Source organism: Callithrix jacchus, chromosome 7, assembly GCF_049354715.1.
Source record: "Callithrix jacchus isolate 240 chromosome 7, calJac240_pri, whole genome shotgun sequence".
NCBI lineage: Eukaryota > Metazoa > Chordata > Mammalia > Primates > Cebidae > Callithrix > Callithrix jacchus.
The window spans coordinates 46585694-46605446 of NC_133508.1; the positions used below are offsets into that span (position 1 = coordinate 46585694).

The window sequence follows — 19753 nt, forward strand, 5'->3', positions numbered from 1 at the left end:
TCATTTTTATGGACTACTAAGTTTGAGTTCTTTTCATTCAGACCGTGCTGTGTACACTGTGACTTAGGCAAGCTCAACATTAACAGTTCTTCAAACTAAGCAACTCCTTAATGTTAGGTAGAAAAAAATATGTCTGCTGTGAAATATATAGTATCCAAGTACTATTTAGTGCCAACAAAAGCTAACAAACAGGCTATGTTTTTAAGTTTAAGCAGAAGAAAAATAACCACTACCTGTACAGAATACAGTTCAGCTCTTTCAGTATTTCAGATAAAAAGAAGGACTGAAACTAGAAACAACTTACTTTCTAGCTCTGAATTACCATCATTACATTGTACAAATCATTAGGAGGGGACAGAATATGCCAAAATAGAAATCATAAGCTGAAATAGCCTTGAATTGTTTCCCTTAAATGAAGCTCTTACATCAAACGAATCTACATAGTCTCTGTATTTCAGCATTATGTCAATCTGTAAATCAAAGATTTTGTTCCACAGCCCTTGGCAATTTTTGACTTTTAACATCTGAGAAAGAAAACTAGCTTTTATCTTTTACCACCCAAAGGTATACTATCCCTAGACTCTAAAGTCACTATTTAAAATGATATCTAACATATTAAGAAATACATTCATTTTATTTTTGGTAGTAACAAAACAACCCTGGATATTTGCATAAAGCTGTCAATAAGAAACCACTTCTGTATGTATCCTTCTTTGGGTTTCTAGCTCAGAGGCTGGCAAAAATGGCCCATGGGGTAAACGCAGCCCACTGCCTGCTTTTGGTTTCTGTACTTGTAAATGGTTGAAGAGTGAAGAATCAAAAGAAGAAAACTATTGCATGACACATGAAAATTACATGAAATTCCAATTTCAGCATCCATAAATAAAGATTTTTTTGGAAATGGTCATGCCTGTTGATTTACGTATCACCTATGGCTGCTTTTGTATCATAAAGGTAAAATTCAATAACTGCAACAGAGACCTGATGACCCACAGAACCTAACATCTTTACTATCTGGTCCTTTTCAGAAAAAGCTTGCCCAATCCTGTTCCAGCTATTACAAGGGAGTTAAAAAAAAAAACATGTAAGGAGCTATGGACAGCAACTTGACTGGAAAGCCTATAATGACTGAAAGGAAATGTCCTCTAGTGGGCAAATCTGGAGCAAGAAAGTAAATTCCTGCCAGCATTGATCAGATGACATCTCCATTTCATGAATTATTCCGGATATAAAACTGCCATTTAACAATAACAAGCGATCCTTTTAAGTAACACCCAAGGCATAAATCCATATAAAATAAGACATTCTTTAACGAGAACATGAGACAATGTTTTCTCTAGAGCAAAAGAAGCTATTGCCATCAAAGTGAACAAGAAAAACAAAAACAAAATCAAGATATTCAAACTGGGGAAACCAAGTAAATTGGAATAAATTGGGAAAAATAGTAACTAAAATTTGCTCCAAAGGACTAGGAGGGGTTATTGTACATAGAGAAGTTTTCCAAAGTACAAGAAATAAATTAAGTGGCACATGTGCAGTGTTATCCATTTAAATAATATTTCAACCTTAGATTAAGGAAAATTTATCCTGTATATTTCAAGACACCAAGAGATTTTGCCGATTTACATTCAAATAAAACAAAACATGAGTAATAGTATCTATATCAAAGTAATGATCTGTCACTTGCCAGAATAAAGAAAACCTTCAGTAAGTTTGTAAGTTTCAAGTTTGAGAATTAAGCAAATATCCCAAATCCTTTGTAAACTCAAGGACTTAGTTACTTTCTCTACATATTACATGGCTACTTAAAAATCTGACCTTCTGGCAGGGCACGGTGGCTCACGTTTGTAATCCCAGCACTTTGGGAGGCTGAGGCGGGCAGATCATGAGGTCAGGAGTTAGAAACCAGCCTGGCCAACACAGTGACACCCCATCTCTGCTAAAAATACAAAAATTAGCTGGGTCTGGTGGCAGGCACCTGTAATCCCAGCTATTCAGGAGGGTAAGATAGGAGAATCACTTGAACCTGGGAGGCAGAGATCGCAGTGGGCCGAAATCGCACCACTGCACTCCAGCCTGGGTGACAGACCTAGACTCCCATCTCAAAACAAAAAATATTTTTCTTTTACCTCCTATTTCTAGATACTGTGTAAAAAATATATATATATACTCAAGCTTCTTTCCCAGAAACTTACTAATTTTCTGTTTTTTTCTTTAAGAAAACTCCTTTGGTTTACACACCAATTCTGTACAGATTAAAAATACACAACTTCAGGTGAAAGTTCTGATGGGGAGTGCATATTATGTAAACACGAATACTTACTTCATATTACTCTTTGTGATTAGGATGGAAAGAAATATGGATGTACAAGTGATGCCAGGGTAAACCCAATACTCAGTACCAATAATCAAAGCCAATACATGATACTGATTCCTGTCTCACAAGCGCACATGAGTTTTAACATTACTGAAAGATGTGGGAAATTCTATCATACTTTCTTTTTTTTGAAGACGGAGTTTTGCTCTTGTCACCCAGGCTGGAGTGCAATGGGCAATGGCACGATCTCAGCTCTCTGCAAACTCCGCCTCCCAGATTCAAGTGATTCTCCTGCCTCAGCCTCCCGAGTAGCTGAGATTACAAGTGCTCACCACCATGCCTGGCTAATTTTGTATTTTTAGTAGAGATGAAGTTTCTCCATGTTGGTCAGACTGGTCTCAAACTCCTGACCTCAGGTGATCCACCTACCTCGGCCTCCCAAAATGCTGGGATTATAGCTGTGAGCTACCTCGGCCGGCCTCTACCATATTTTCTAAAACTCCTGATTTATTTCCAAAGGAAAAATAGTTGTAACTACATCAAAATAACTATTTTGGCCAGATGTGGTGCCTCATGCCTATAATCCCAGCACTTTGGGAGGCCAAGGTAGGTTGGTTCACTTGAGGTACAAAGCTCAAGATCTGCCGGCCCAACATGGTAAAACCCCATCTCTACTAAAAATACAAAAGTTATCCGGGCATGCTGGTGCTCACCTGTAGTCCCAGCTACTCAGGAGACTGAGGCAGGAGAACTGCTTGAACCCAGGAGGCAAAGGTTGCAGTGAGGTTTGATTACGCTGCTGCACTTCAGCCTGGGAAACAGAGTGAGATTTTGTCTCAAAAAAAAAAAAAAAAAAAAAAAAAAAAAAAAATGCAATTAATAATTTAAAATCTTAAATTTAAATTTCTAGGAGATTCATTAGTTTGCCCTTGGTAATCCCCACTTTCTGCCTTGTAGAGCCTCCTTAGGCTTCAAAACAGTTCTTTACAAACCATATTTAATAACGTACGTGTCAGATGAGTCAGTAACAGATTAGATTTTCCTGAAAATATACAAAAGGTTAAAAATTAGAAGAGAAAGTGATAGGCATAATAGGCTCTGGGTTTTGCTGAATGCAAATGTTCTAAAGTTCTGAAAGGTTCAAGATTAACACAGACATTCACAAATCAGGCATCCGATTTCAACTGTTTTAAAAAGTTGTTTAAAAAAAGTCAAAGTAAGTCAAACTCTTCCCATTTGTTTGAATTTAATAGAGGGTACACTTACTTCCTACCGAAAAATATTTGAAAACAAAACATATACCATTTCCTTTCACTTAATGTTCCACAAATGTCCGAAAAGCAAACTCAATTCAATTTAGTTGAATCAATAAGGGAATTCCAGTTTTTCTAAGAGAGTATGTTTTAAACCAAGCAAAGATACTCTCTAGGGCCAAATAATTATGATATATTAGCTACTCTTTCTAGGCCAAACCAGAGCTCTTCTTTCCAAAACTCACATTTCTACCAAACCAGAACACTGTGTGGTGGGAAAAGAGTTCAGAACACCTGGAATATTTTTCCAAAATAAAATTTAACTTTCCACTGCCAGGAGAAGCATGAACACACTGACTTACACTGCCCTCTAGAGTCTCCTTCTAAAATTTTTTAGCCTGAAATAATTAAACTCTAATCATAAGACTCTTCTAATTAGTCAAGCTTTAAGTATTCTAATATTGTAAACTGATCTTTTTAAATTTTTGTTGTTGTTTTTGTTGTTGCTGTTGTTTTTGGGGGTTTTGGGTTTTGGTTTTTGGGGGGTTTTCTGAGACAAGAGTCTTGCTCTGTTGCCCAGGCTAGAGTGCAGTGGGGCAACCTCAGCTCACTGCAACCTCCACCTCCTGAGTTCAAGCAATTCCCCTGCTTCAGCCTCCCGAGTAGCTGTAATCACAGGCGTGCACCACCACGCCCAGCTAATTTTTGTACTTTTAGTAGAGATGGGGTTTCACCATGTTGGCCAGGCTGGTCTCGAACTCCCGACCTCAGGTGATCCATCTACCTCTGCCTCCCAAGGTGCTAGGATTACAGGTGTAAGCTACCGTGCCCAGCCAACTGACCTTTTTTCAATGGATTAGTAGTCATTCCTAAAACGTATGATATTTCAATTACCCACTGTTCGTAAAGGTCAGCAGTCCTTCCCCAAAGGACAGGAATGCACCCCAAACAGAATTTTCTTAATTTGCTTATTTTTAAAAAGTTTTAAGTAGTTCAAACTGCAAAGGTTTCTAAAACATAGACCAGACATAGCATGTATTGATTAACCCATGCGGCCCAGAGTTTTGTCTAGCAAAACCCCAAGTTCACACATTTGACCACATGCACACAAACCTCAGCTAACATGGCCAATGCTCCCCAGAGTCTACTTCTGCAGCTATGCATCTGCCTTCTCAGCTCCTGGCAGTTCCTGCCTTTTCTCTTGCCAGACAATCAGAGCTCTGAAGGGATCTTAAGGCACTAATGAGAAGCCATGACAACCAAGACCTGCGGTAGTTGCAAAGCACAAATACCAATATCCACTTTTACTGAGCATGCATCCAATAAGCAATGTGCTAGGACTCCAAGTAAATTAAAATCATCCCTCTAACCTAATAACTCCATAGGCACCTATAACATACCATAACTTGAGACTTTCTATTATTCCTTATACTTAAGAACTTATTAAAAGACATCCTTTACTATGCACCACTGCTAGTATAGCTTGCCTCAGCTGTTACAGTAACTAGAGAAGTAGGGTTATTTTCTTGTTTGTTTTAATCTAGAGTCATAAGAAGCCACTTAAAAAAAAAATCAACCCTATTCAAACCGTGTTTAGAGGGAAAAAAGTCCATATTCTTTTAAAGGGATTAGTAGTCATTATTAAAAGGTATATTTCAATTACCCACAGTTATTCAAAGTCAGCAGTATTTCCTCAAAGAACAGGAATGCACCCAAAATGAAATATTCGCTAGGCATCTGTGGTATACCATAACATCAAAAAGCATCCCTCAAAAAAGTAACTAAAACTAAGATGCTATTGCTCCACACCCAGATATCTGTTATTACTTCTGAAAGCAATCTAAGTAATATTGGGGATCCCATCCAAAAGATAAAAATGATGGCATCCTTTGGGGAATAAAGTGAAAATAAGATTTCCACAGGCTCTGAAACAGGGGCTAGCAAACTAGGGCCAAGTGACTATACCTGCTTTTGAAAATAAAGTTTTATTAGAACACAGCTGCATCTGTTTCATATATATATATATATATATATATATATATATATATATTTTTTTTTTTTTCCCTATGATTGTTTGTTTTCCCACTACAATGGCAGAGTTCCATACTTGAAACAGAGACCATACAACCTGAAAAGACTAAATATCTGGTCCTTTACAGAAAAAGACTGCTAATAGCAAACATCCTCAGCCTTCTCCAGATCACGACTTAGAGGAATGTCATGTGTATGAGGCTAAGGGGTGGGAGCTGGCTTGAGATGAAAAAGGGTGCTTTTCACACTATACTACATATTAAGAAAATGAAATTATGAAAACTCATGGGAAGAAATAATGACAGAGGGAGCTGATTCATCCCGTATGATGGTTCACATCAACCTTTTCCAAAGACTGAATGAAGAGCTCTAAGGTTTTCTTTCAGGCATTTTAAAAATCCTGTGTAAGGGATGGCAGGAGAAAATATAATTTTTGACATAACATACTATTTCACTCACATCAATGTTACACTGAAGCTCACACCTGAGGTAGGCTGATAGTTCTTTCAAAGAGAAGATTTCGAGTGAGTTTCCAAATAGTTATGATAATGTGTATGAATAGAACCAGATCCCAGAATGAACCTGAGGTAAATATTGAAGATTGAAATCAGTGAACCATCAATATAAAGACACTTGTCAAAACATAAAATATACAATATGAAATGTAATTAATATAATGAATCCCTTTGAAGGTCACTATATGTAGATACAAAAATACAGCTTGAAAATAAGACCCAGATTCTAGTCTGGGTTTCTACTCTAATTGTAACATAGAGAAGTTATTTCCCCCATTTGTTTTTGGTTTTGTATTTTAACAGAGTCTTGCTCTGTCACCCAGGCTGGTATATAGTGGTGCAATCACAGCTCACTGCACCCTCTACCTCCTAAGCTCCCAAAATGCTGAGATTACAGGTCTGAGCCACAGTGCAGCCAGTTTGCCCTTTGAACTTCATCTGTGAACTGAAGGACTTAGGCTGCATCAGTGGCTCTCAACCATTCGCATGCCTCAGAATCACCTGGAGGGATCTGTTAAAGCAAGGGGTGCTGAGCCAGGCTTCATTTTCAGTTCACAAGTCATCACTTCCATCCTCACAGCAAGAAAAAAGCTAAACAAACTGAAATCAATGGCTTTTCTTAGCTCCATTAGAGAATTGGGGTCACAGGGCAAACAGCTACCACAAAGTTTGGAGAAATAAATCACAAGAAAATACAGAGAATCACAGACAAGATCAGATTACCAGAAGCAAAACTACAGGAACCGGGAAGCAATACAGTAATCATTAATTGAAAAGTCATTTTGACAAACTGCAGAAGATTGAGTGTGGACTAGCTGGAGAGTTAAAACTTCTGGGGGTCCAGACTTAGAGAGACCTAAAGATTTTACCTCCAGGAGCCTCAACAGGTTCTTATAAGAACATTAAAGAAAAAAATCCCCTTGTATTTTAGGCAGGGAGAAAGGAAAGTAACCATTTTGAAATCGCTCAGAGCATTTTCCATAACAAAGGCCCACCTGCTAAGAGAAACTACTTTGCCAGAGCTTTGAGACCTGGGGATAGGACAATTACTCAATTCTCTCTGGCCTTCTCACAGAAGGGGTGAGGGGAGGAAAGCTAAGAAACTCTTCTGAAGATCACGCCCTAGGGATGTAGGTCCACTAAAAAACTGAGATTTATTATTTGATTACAGAATGCTCTCCCTCCCCAACACCTTTCCACCACATCGGCAGAGCTCCAGTATAAAAAACTGCATTACAACTGACAGAGCTTCAAGACAGACTCTATTTAAGAAGCAGTTCTTAGGGAAACCCAAAGAAACCAGGGGAGGACAAAAATAAGAAAACTATAGGAAACTGAAACATCCAGCATCTACACCCACAGCAAACATGAAACACAGTATAGCATTTTCTCAAAAAGCTAAACATAATCTTACCATACAATCCCACAACTGTGCCCCTAAGTATTCATCCAATTGACTTAAAAACTTATGTCTATACAAAAATCGGCACAAATTTTAGAGTAGCTTTATTTATAATCAAAGACAGAAAGCAACCAAGATGTCCTTCAACTGTACTTCATGAATGGATACACAAACTGTGGTATTCATTCCATATAATGGAATGCCATTCAGCAATAAAAAGAAATGAGCTCTAAAGAACAAAAAAGAGGAACATTAAATGCATACTGTTAAGTGCAAGAAGCCAATTTGAAAGTATACACACTATATGATTCCAACCATAGAACTTTCTTTAAAAGGCAAAACTATAGAGACAGTAAAAGGATCAGTGGTTGCTGGGGCTGGGGGAGGAGGGAGAGATGATTACATGGAATACAGAAGTTTTAATGGTGGTGAAACTATTCTGCATGATATTATAACTGTGGGTAAGCACATGACATTTACGTTTTTGCCAAACCCCACAGAATGTACAACACAAAGAGTGAACCACACTAATGCAAGATGTTAACAACAGGGGGGAGACAGAGAGACATAGAGACAGAGAGACAGCGAGAGAGAGAGAGAGAGAGAGAGAGAGAGAGAGAGAGAGAGAGAGAGAGAGAGAGAGAGAGAGAGAGAGAGTGTGTGTGTTGGGTATATAACTACTTGTACTATCTGCTCTATTTTTCTATAAATCTAAAAGTGTTATAAAGTTTATTTAAAAAAAAAAAAAAAGAGTGTTGGGTGTCACTCCTAGATCTTAATTCAGGTTTGGGAACAGGCTCAATAAATGACATTTTAAACAAATTCACAAGTGATACTGCTGGTTCAAGGGCCTCATCTTGAAACCACTGGGCTAGGGCTCCTTTTAGTTCTAAATTTTATGATTCTAGTCACTAATATTTTCGTGAGAAATGTGGTAACCAGACTGCAAAATGTCCCCCAGTGAGCTCTGCTTTCTGGTATTCAAACTCTTGACAATAGTATCTTCCAAGGCTAGGTCATAAAAGACACTGCAGCTTTCACCTTGCTCTTATGTGAGTCCTTTCCTCTGCAAAGCCAGGTGCAGTATCATGAAGAACTCAGACAGCCCTATGAAGAGGTTCCCTGTGGCAAGGAACTGAAGCTTCTGCCAACAGCCAGCACAAAATTTGCCAGCCCTGTGAATAAGCTATGTTGAAACTGGATCCTCCAGGCCCTGTCTGCAACCTGAAAAGAAAACTCAAGCCACTCCCGAATTCCTGACCCACAATAAGTATATGGGATGACAAATGCGGAATGTTGTTTTAAGCAGCGGTTTGGAGGTATTTTGTTACATATATAATACAGGAGCTTAATCTAAAACATGTACATCATAGAATCGTTATTGTTGACTCTTCTTGCCTTCACTTCCATATAGCTGGAGAAGTACAAATTCATTACAAGGTGAGTCAATTTAAAGAACTCCTCCACATTTCTCAAAGTATTACATCCAGATGCTGCTCAAGGTCTGTACCACTCCTACCCAGCTGGCTCATCAGGCAGCACAAGGGGTGCACACAAACATGGGCTGACTTTGCAAGACCTTGGAAAAGTTACTTAATCTCCCTGCCTCATTCTGCTCAACGGTAAAATGAAGGTAAGTATACTACCAATATGATAGTTACTACAGGGACTTAAAACATTAAAACATAAAAAACACTTAGAACAGGACCTCATCTAAGTGCTCAATAAATGTCAGCTATCATCATTATCTGCCGTTTCATCTCTCATAACCCAGACTGTTTTGAGTCATTATGAACTACTGGAATTTTCAAATTCACCTACACTGTTTTATACTTTTGCACCTTATAAAAGGGAATTTCTCTGTCTGGAATGGCCTTCCTTAACTTCTCTTCCAATTATCCTTCTAAACTTCCTTATACAGCGTTCGCTGATTTCCCTCTTACTTGCTACATCCCCCATAGACACACCCATAGAGAATATTTAAATTATTCATAAGTCTCTCCCACAAAATTGTATGTTTGATAGTAATACTGTATTTATTGTGTCAAGTACTGTGTGCTAGCTACTGTTTTATATTAAGCACTTTACATGGACTATCTAACTTAAACTTCTTAGTAACTCATAATTATCCTGGTTTTATTGACAGTAAAATCTACACCACATATAAATACAGAATAAGAATTCAAATCTTAGCTGTTTGGCTACAATTTGTTTGTTACAATCTAAAATTTAAAGACTAGGAGGTTGAGATTTCTGACATGCTGAAAATATCAAGGAGGCAATTAAACTTTTCATCAGTTAGCACAAGTGCACATAGTTCTAAAATTTATAATATATATACCTGGTACTATAGGGGGGTTACCCCACACCCCTACTCATATCAGCTTCTTGCTTATACTTTCTGAAGATATTTCATTCATATACAGCACACATACACATATATGTACATCTCTTTGTTACATAAATAGTATTTTTCATATATCATTCTGAGCCCATTTTTACTTCCTGTATCTTTGAGATTGTTCTGTGTCAGTGCATACAAAGCACCCCATTCTTCTTCATTGCTGCATAGAATTCCATCATATTCCATCCTGATATGGTTTGGACTTGTGTCCCTACCCAAATCTCATGTCAAATTGTAATTCCCAGTGTTGGAGGTGGGGCATACTGGGAGGTGACTGGAGCATGGGGCGGTTTCTCATGAATAGTTTAGTACCATCCCCTCGTGTTAAGTTTCCGTGCTAAGTTCTCAAGAGATCTGATTGTTTAAAAGTGCATAGCACCTTCCCCTCTCTTCCTCCTGCTCCAGTCATTTGAAGATGCCTGCTCCAGCTTTGCCTTCCACCATGAGTAGAAGCTTCCTGTACAGCCTGCAGAACTGTGAGCTAACTAAACCTCTTTTCTTTATAAATTACAGTCTTCAGTATCTATAGCAATGTAAGAACGGACTAGTACATTTACCATATTCAACCATTCTCCTATATTGTTTGTAGCCTTTTGTTGTAATATAAAATACTAAAGCAAAAATCCTTATACACAAATAAAGAAATGGATAAAGGATACGTGATTCTACAGTAAATACAGTAAATATATATAGTATAGCAAATATAGTAAAATGTAACTGCAGAATCTAGATGGTGAGTAAAGGGGTGCTCTTACTATATAACCACTGCAATTGTTCTGTATTTAAACTACAGATTTATGCTTGTTCTTAGAGTAAGCATCATGTTTTTCTTTCAACTTCTCAATAAATTGCTAATATGAATATTTTATCAACTTCAAAACAATCCCAAATTTCAAAAATATAATAATCTTGGAATGTTTGTTACCCTTGGTTTATATCATAAAAGAATAGGGGAGGCAACTATTCTATTGAAGTGTGAAGAGTCACACTTCAACTTCCATCACTTTATCCAAAGGATAGTCAAGTCAGGTGAGTCTTCCTTTCTTGGGTCTCTCAACACTCTTTTTTTTTTGAGACGGAGTTTCGCTCTTGTTACCCAGGCTGGAGTGCAATGGTGCAATCTCAGCTCACCGCAACCTCCGCCTCCTGGGTTCAGGCAATTCTCCTGCCTCAGCCTCCTGAGTAGCTGGGACTACAGGCACGTGCCACCATGCCCAGCTAATTTTTTTTGTATTTTTAATAGAGATGGGGTTTCACCATGTTTACCAGGATGGTCTCGACCTCCTGACCTCATGATCCACCTGCCTTGGCCTCCCAAAGTGCTGGGATTACAGGCTTGAGCCACCGCACCCGGCCTCTACACTGTTTTATGCAAACACTTGGTCCTCACCAAGAACAAAGAGTTCCCTTAGAGGTGTCTGTTACCTCTAAGAGAAGCGAGGAAAAAAAAAAAACTAAAACCTTTGGAGAGTCAGAGTTTGACATCTTCCTTCTCACCTTATTTCTTTATATAATTCCCAGGAGTCCCAGCCAACGAAGAATGGTTTAACTCTTCTTTCAAAAAAAAAAAAATAATGATTATTCTCCTAACTTTTCTTTAGAAAATATATTCCTCTTTCCTCTGAAGACTCAGAAGCAGACCTTTCAGGAGAATTTCTGGATTACTATGTGCCATTTCAGCCAAGAGATTTCCTCTACCAGGGTCCAAAGATAACGCGTTCTAATGAATGCTTGTTGGATTGTTTTATTTATTTATTTATTTATTTATAACAGTTTGAAGGTCTTCAATGAAAGCATTACAACAGACTTATCTTAGGGCAGTGCTTTGGCAAACCAAATTCAGAAAGTTTAGAAAAGACTAGAAAACTAATAAGTGAGCTGTACATTCACTTGGAGTTTGCTAGACAGAGAAAAAGGAAAATAACACTCCAGTCACAAAGAATAAATCACAGAGCGCTTTAAGGCTAAATTGCCACATTTTCGCTCCAAAAGAATCAAAAGTTTATCACACCTATTTCCTAAATCTCCAAAAATTGAGAGAACAGTCATACACTTTTCAGGAATTTCCATTTCTTCAGGTTGTTGAACCTTTGAAAAGCAATTGCAAGTTGAAGAGAACTCACACGACCCAGAAACTGTTCTGAGCTCTATCAATGTTCAGGAAACAGAAACTTTTTAAACTTTTTAAGGATCTCCTTATGTTGCCTAGGCTGGTCTCCAACTCCTGGGCTCAAGTAATCCTCCTGCCTTGGCCTCCCAAGGTGCTAAGGTAACAGGCATGAGCCACCACACGTGGCCAGAAAAAATGTTTTCATCCAGAGAGTAAAACTCATCAAGTGGCACAACACACAGTGCATTTCAACTTCCCCTCTCAAACACTTCAGCCTACACACTCCAATTTCATACTCAATGAAAGATTAAGCAAAATGCTGGCACAAATAAAAGTTTTAAATCATTTTAGATTGTTACCTAGCAAATGTCTGCAGAAATTTTAAGTCACTAAATTAATTATAAATCTAGGAGAGCAAAGCACGCTGTGGAATAAACAGCCATTCAGAAAGTGTGTCCAATTTTTGTCCCACCCCCAATTCAAGGTGCAAACCATGACCCCCGCTGTGGGACTGGGCTATCAAGCACTCTCCCTTCTCTGCTAAGGCTGTTCCCTCTGTTCAGAAGACCCTCTCTGCTTTTTCTCCATGGTGCAAACCTGCATTCCTCCTCCAATATCCAGCTGAGACTTCAACTTCACCTCCTCTACAGCTCCTGACCAGAATCCCCGAGGCACAAGTTGGGAGCTTTATTCAAGCCTTTCTTTCTTTGTTGTTCTTTCATTTTTTTGAGATGGAGTTCTTGCTCTGTCACTCAGGCTGGAGTGCAGTGGCGTGATCTTGGCTCACTGCAACCTCTGCCTCCTGGGTTCAAGTGATTCTCCTGGGCTGGTCTGCTGGGCTGGTCTTGAACTCCTGACCTCAATCATCCCTACCTCAGCCTCCCAAAGTACTGGGATTACAGGCATGAGCCACTGCACCCAGCGTATTCATGCCTTTCTGACATCTACCACTCACTGCAATATACTTAACGAGCCTCTTCCCATTCCCCACCCCTCAAGGAAGAGCCTGGTCATCCTCTATTCCTGTCACCCACCAGAGTGCCCAGAAAACAACAGCCCAGTCAGTAGTCATATTTACTAACGGCTTATGTACCAGACATTATGCTCAGTGCTTTATATAATATCAACTCATTTCACCTTACGTTATTCTGTGAATAACATAATAATAAACTATAGTATCCCACCAATCAGTCTTCCTCAGCCTCCTTAGGAGGTTCCTCTTCATGTGAACAGGCTATAACCTAAAGGACTCTATCCTGGCCATATTGTGATCTTTCCTCACACCCTTCCTGGGCAATCTCCTCCAATCCAGGTCCTCAGAGCTCATTCTAAACCCATATATGACAAGCACCTGGATATCGCCATGTGAGTGTACTGTACTTAAAATTGATCATGTCTCAAACTTTGTCCATCTCTATCCCCAAATATCCTCTCTCTTTCTAATCCTATCAGAACCCTCTATGTCCAGTCAGAGCCTAAGTCCAATCAGGAGAGAGAAACTACATGGTAATTTGAACAAGAGAAGATTAAAAATCAGCAGTAACAAGAGATTAATGGAAAGTTAGCAAATAAGACAAAGACCTTGAAAGAACACAGCAATAACTGACATAATACATAGTAGCAAATATGATATTATGTAACACAACATATAATTGCCACCACCCTTAAGGTTGAGATAAAATCCCCAAGAAAGAATTCCCCAAACTCTCGGACTGAGATCAAGACCTTGCTGGAGGGAGCTCATACCTGACAGAACTTCAGGAGATCCACTCTGTGAAATTTGCCAGAAATCAGTCCTCTAGAATGCCAAGGAAGGTTGTTTGTGGGGAAGCCTCTCAGTGAAGGCACTCTGCTACCTGGGCAGCAGGAGTGCTGCTGGCCACTAAGAGCTGCAAAAGCCTGAGCACTGAAGAAACTCCGTGTTCCACAGCAGCCTATCAGAATCAGCAAATAAAACTCTTTCCTCCTCAATGTCTCTCCAGCACCCTCTACTGACAAAACTTAACTACATGCCAGCTGGCAGAGGGAAAGTAAAAGGCCCAGATTTATTTTCACAAAGCAAGCAATAAAGGACATACTTGGAGGTGAGAGGCAATAAACCAATAATTGACACAAACACCATCATCTATCAGTTGTCCAAGCTCAAAACCTAGAGGCATCCTTGATTCTTCCTCCAATCATCAAGTCCTACAGGTCTTATCTTCTAAGCATTTCTTGAATCCATCTACTTCACTCCATCCACTTTACTCCATGATTATTATTAAAAATAGTAACATATTATCATCTAATTATATTATATAATTATATAATAACAATGTATTCTTGTTAATAATAATAGTGTTAATGCCCCAATCCAGGCTCACAACATCTCTTACTTTGCCATCACAGCTTTACACTTCCTACTTCAGACATGCCCATTTCTTCAACTGTAATCAATGTGATCTCTGTGATTGACAAATCCAATCCTGTCAATCCACAGTTTACAACCTCCTCATGCATTTCTCAAGTGTCCTTAGGTTAAGATCCAAAATTCTTAATGGCTTAGGAACTTATGTGCTTATTTGCCATGTGCAAAGATGTCTGTTTTACTTGCTTGCTTTTTGTTATTTTGTTTTGCCTCTGGGCCACTGCACATGGGTTTCCTCTGCCCAGAACAGCCTTCCTTCTTCCCCCTATTGCCATATCCACTTTTCAGCTAGCTGACTCTTCATCATCCTTCAGCTCTCAGCTTTGATGTCTCTTGCTCCAAGTCAGCTGCCCCTGCTAAGTACACCCAATAAAACCCTCTCCTTCCCCAATGAGAACACTTACCACACATTATTGTACAATCATATGTTGCTTAACAATGGACACATGTTCATCCTTGTGTGAACATGAGAGTGTATAGTTACACAAGCCTAGATGATACCTATAGCCGGCTGCTCCTAGACTGCAAACCTGTACAGCATGTTGCAGTATTGAACAATATAGACAACTGTAACACAATGGTGCATCTGTTTAGGGCACTTAACCATGAATGGAGTTCACAGCACTGGAAGTTGCTCTGGGTGAGTCAGTTAGTCCACAGTGAGTAAATGTGAAGGCCTAGGATATTACTGTACACCACTGTGAACTTTACAAACATTGTGATGCTTAGGTTACACTAAATTCATCTTTTAAATATTATTCTTTCTTCAATAATAAATCAGGCTTAGTTTACTGTAACTTTTTTACTTTATAAACGATGTTTAAAACCTTTTGACTCTTAATAACTCAGCTTAAAACACAAATACACTGTGCAGCTCTATAAAGATATATTTTTTTCATATCCTTACTCTGTAAGCTTTATTTTGTTTTTAACTTTTTTTTTTTTTGAGATGGAGTTTTGCTCGTTACCCAGGCTATAGTGCAATGGCGTGATCTCGGCTCACCACAACCTCTGCCTCCTGGGTTCAGGCAATTCTCCTGCCTCAGCCTCCTGAGTAGCTGAGATTATAGGCACGCACCACCATGCCCAGCTAATTTTTTGTATTTTTAGTAGAGACGGGGTTTCACCACGTTGACCAGAATGGTCTTGATCTCTTGACCTCGTGATCCACCCGTCTCGGCTTCCCAAAGTGCTGGGATTACAGGCTTGAGCCACCATGCCCAGCCCATTTTTAACTTTTTTAATTTTTGAATGTTTTGTTGAAAACTAACACAAACACGCATATCAGCCTAGACATATACAGGGGCAGGATCATCAATATTGCTCTTGCACCTCCACATCTTTGACCAATGGAAGGTCTCCAGGGGCGACAAAACACAAGGAGCCGTCATCCCCTTTAATAACTATACCTTCTTCTGGAATACCTCTTCCAGAATAGCTGGAGGCTATTTTACAGTTACTTATTTTGTATGTAAGTAGAGGGAGCACACTCTAAAATAATGATAAATGGTATAGTAAATACATAAACCCATAAAACAATCATTTATAATCACTACCAACTATTATGTACTGTCCATGATTGAATGCGCTATACTTTTGTAAAACTGGCAGCATACTAGGTCTGCTTACACAAGAATCACCACACACACAAGTAATATACTGGGTTACAACCTTATACCACACACAATGTCACTAAGTAATAGGAATTTTTCAGCTCCATTATAATCTTATGGAACCACTGTCATATATGTGGTGTGGTCCACCATTAACCAAAATGTCTTTACACAGCACATGACCATAATTCCTTATTAACTCTCATCATTCATACTTTTACCTCTATGAAGGCAAGAAAAATTTCTTCACTGAATCCCAAAGAGTTAGCAAGGTGTCTGGAACCAAGCAGACACTCAGTATCAGCCCAGTTAATGGATGTTGAATGAAGGGGGGTGATATGGTTAGGCTTTGTGTCACCACCCAAATCTCATCTTGAATTGTAATCCCCATAATCCCCACATATCAAAAGAGAGACTAGGTGGAGGTAACTGAATCATGGGGCCAGTTTCCCCCATGCTGTTCTCGTGATAGTGAGTGAGTTCTCATAAGATCTGAGGGTTTTATAAGGGGCTCTTCCCCACTTCGCTCAGCACTCACTCTGTCCTGCCACCCTGCAAAGACGGTGCCTTGCTTCCCCTTTGCCTTCTACCATGATTGTAAGTTTCCTGGGGCCTCCCCAGCATCGTGGAACTGAGTCAACTAAATCAATTTCCTTTATAAATTACCTGGTCTTGGGCAGTTCTTTATAGCAGCCCAAGAATGGACTAATACAGGTGGGGGAGGGGGTGGGGGTGAAGCATTTTATGAAGTGAATAACAACTTAAAAGGACAAAATTTTGGCTTTGACACTGTAACTGATATGTTGATTAGCATACATGCAACAAAATGATTACACATTTATAATTCTAAGGATAAGGAGACAACGAATTTGTTTCATGCCTAACAATTAAGTAAAATATAGTCTATTCTTCAAAAGAAAAAGAACTAATTCAACCAGCTGGCAATATGAATTTATATTATTTCAGTATATTGCATGCAGATGAGGAAAAAGACTGGTAGTTTTCAAGGTGAACAGTGCTATCCTAGTGTAGAACGTATATCAAAGGATTCTGTTTATTTACACCCAATAATGAAAATCAAATATTACAACATGACATTCTATAGCACACCATGCTGCTATGGTGGAAAATCAATACATCATATTTGTTTTCAGCAACTTGTTTACCCAACCACAGTTCTAGAATCATTATGCAATGCAAACACTCTTCTAAAGCACTCTGACCCATATGAAATAAAAACTATGCCCTTTCTGACACTCCCAAAGGGAATATCTCTCTGGCTAACTCTAGGAATTTTTTCAGGGATATATGGAGCAAAGATTGTAGAGTTGAACTGGTATATAAAGTTACTCTGCACTCTGGGAGGAAATGTAGCCAAATCCGTAATAGTCAGTAGCAATCTCATCCACTCAATGGGCAGGCGAAATATATTCAGAACTTCTATAACTCACACAAGCCAAAGCACTAACATACACAGTGAACAACCACCGGGGTCGCTGGTTCATGCCTGTAATCCCAGCACTTTGGGAGGCCAAGACAGGCAGATGACTTGAGCCCAGGAGTTCGAGACCAGCGTGGGCAACATGGCAAAACCCGTCTCTACAAAACATACACAAAGAAGATGTGATGGCTAAAAATTAGCGAGGTGTGATGGGGTGTGCCTGTAGTCCCAGCTACCCAGGAGGCTGAGGTAAGAGGATCACTTGAACCCAGGAGGCTGAGACTGCAGTGAGCTGTGATCATGCCACTACATTCCAGCCTGGGTGACTGAGTGAGATCCTGTCTCCAAAAAAAAAAAAAAAAAAAAGGAAAAAAGTATAATTTGAATATTTAAGCATTTTTGTTGTTACAGTTTATTAATATCATTCTCACAGTCTAAAAGGAGAAAAAATTTAGGATACAAATAGACATTATTCAGCAATTCGATAATTTTACATTAATTATTTAATCCTCAAAACATACTGGGGACAACTATATTACAGAACTTAAAAGTGTATCAGTTTATTACACACTTGTTTAAAAAAGATGTAAGAAGTATGCAGTTTATTCAAGCTGGGCACAGTGGCTCACACCTGTAATCCCAGCATTTTGGGAGGCTAGCATGGGAGGACTGCTTGAGGCCAGGGTTTAAGACCAACCTGGGCAACAAGGCAAGACCCCATCTCTATAAAAAATTTTCAAAATGAGCCAGGTGTGGTGGTACATGCCTGTAGTCCTATATTGTTTTGTTTCGTTGTTTTGTTTTTGAGACAAGGTCTCATTCTGTCATCCAGGCTGGAACATAGTGGCAGAATTTGGGCTCACTGTAACCACCACCTCCCAGGCTCAAGCAATCCTCCCACCTCAGCATCCCGAGTAGCTGAGATTACAGGCGTACGCCACTAAACCAGGCTAATTTTTGCCTTTTTTTTTTTTTTTTTTTTAAGTAAAGATGGGTTTTTGCCATGTTGGCCAGGCTGGTCCCAAACTCTTGGCCTCAAGGATACCTTGGCCTCCCAAAGTGCTGGGATTACAGGCATGAGTCACTGTGTTCAGCCACACCTAGCCATTTTTAAACTATTTTTATTCTAACTGATACATATTTCATCTTATACAACATGTCTTAGTACACACATGCATAGTCTAATCAAGAAAATCTTGAGCCAAGCACGGTGGCTCTCACACCTGTAATCCCAGCACTTTGGGAGACTGAGGCAGGCAGATCACGAGGTCAGGAGATCGAGAACATCCTGGCCAACATGGTGAAACTGCATCTCTACTTAAAATAGGAAAAAATTAGCTGGGTGTGGTGGCGCACACCTGTAGTCCCAGCTACTCAGGAGGCTGAGGTAGGAGAATTGCTTGAACCCAGGAGACGGAGATTGCAGTGAGCTCAGACCGCATCACTGCACTGCACTCCAGCCTGGGTGACAGTGCGAGACTCCATCTAAAAAACAAAGAAGAAAATCTTGTCAATAAAAAGAAACTAAACCTCAGGGATATTCTCTCTACCAAGACTGATCTTGCTTTTACTTCTACAGGGCCCAGTCCCTCAGTTATTTGCTAAAATGTCACCATTCCCCAGTTATTCTTTAAGCTCACCACTCCCTCGGCCAAATCTCAGCTTGCCATTTCCCCCATGCCTGCTTGATTTTTCTCCATAGCACTTTTTGCCATCAAGTCTTTACTTATTTGTATATTACAAATATTCTGTTTTCTCTCACTAGAGAAATATACAAATATTCTGTTTTCTCTCACTAGAATATTTTCTCCATGAATTAAGAAATACTGGGGTTTGTTTCACTCACTGCTGCTTCCTCAGCACTTAGAACTGAAGCACAGTAGGCACTCAAAAAATATTGGTTGAATGAAAGAAAATAGATAGTCCCAGAAATTCATCTTAACACTGAGGCTGTGAAATGAAATGTTCCCCAAGGGGGAGTGGACATATGTTTAAGAGATGATTCCCTTTCATTTAACTTAGAGCCCAAAGGACTTTTCAAAATGAAAGTGCTATTCCAACTATACCCAAAAATCATTAAGGTTGCGCAAGTGCTCACGTACATTTTAACAAAAAGCAAGGAATTCTACGTCCTGCTAAAGCAATGGAAAAACCCTGACGTAGAAAATGTAAACTGCTGGCCAGACACGGTAGCTCACGCTTGTAATCCCAGGTGGATCACATAAGGTCATGAGTTCAAGACCAGCCTGACCAACATGGT

At 39.3% G+C, this 19753-nt stretch overlaps 1 protein-coding gene across 8 annotated transcripts in view; it reads right to left on the reverse strand.

Moving 5' to 3' along the window:
• RERE (arginine-glutamic acid dipeptide repeats) overlaps positions 1 to 19753 on the reverse strand; it is a 466088-nt gene that overhangs the window by 370308 nt on the left and 76027 nt on the right. The gene's annotated exons all lie outside the window — the stretch shown is intronic.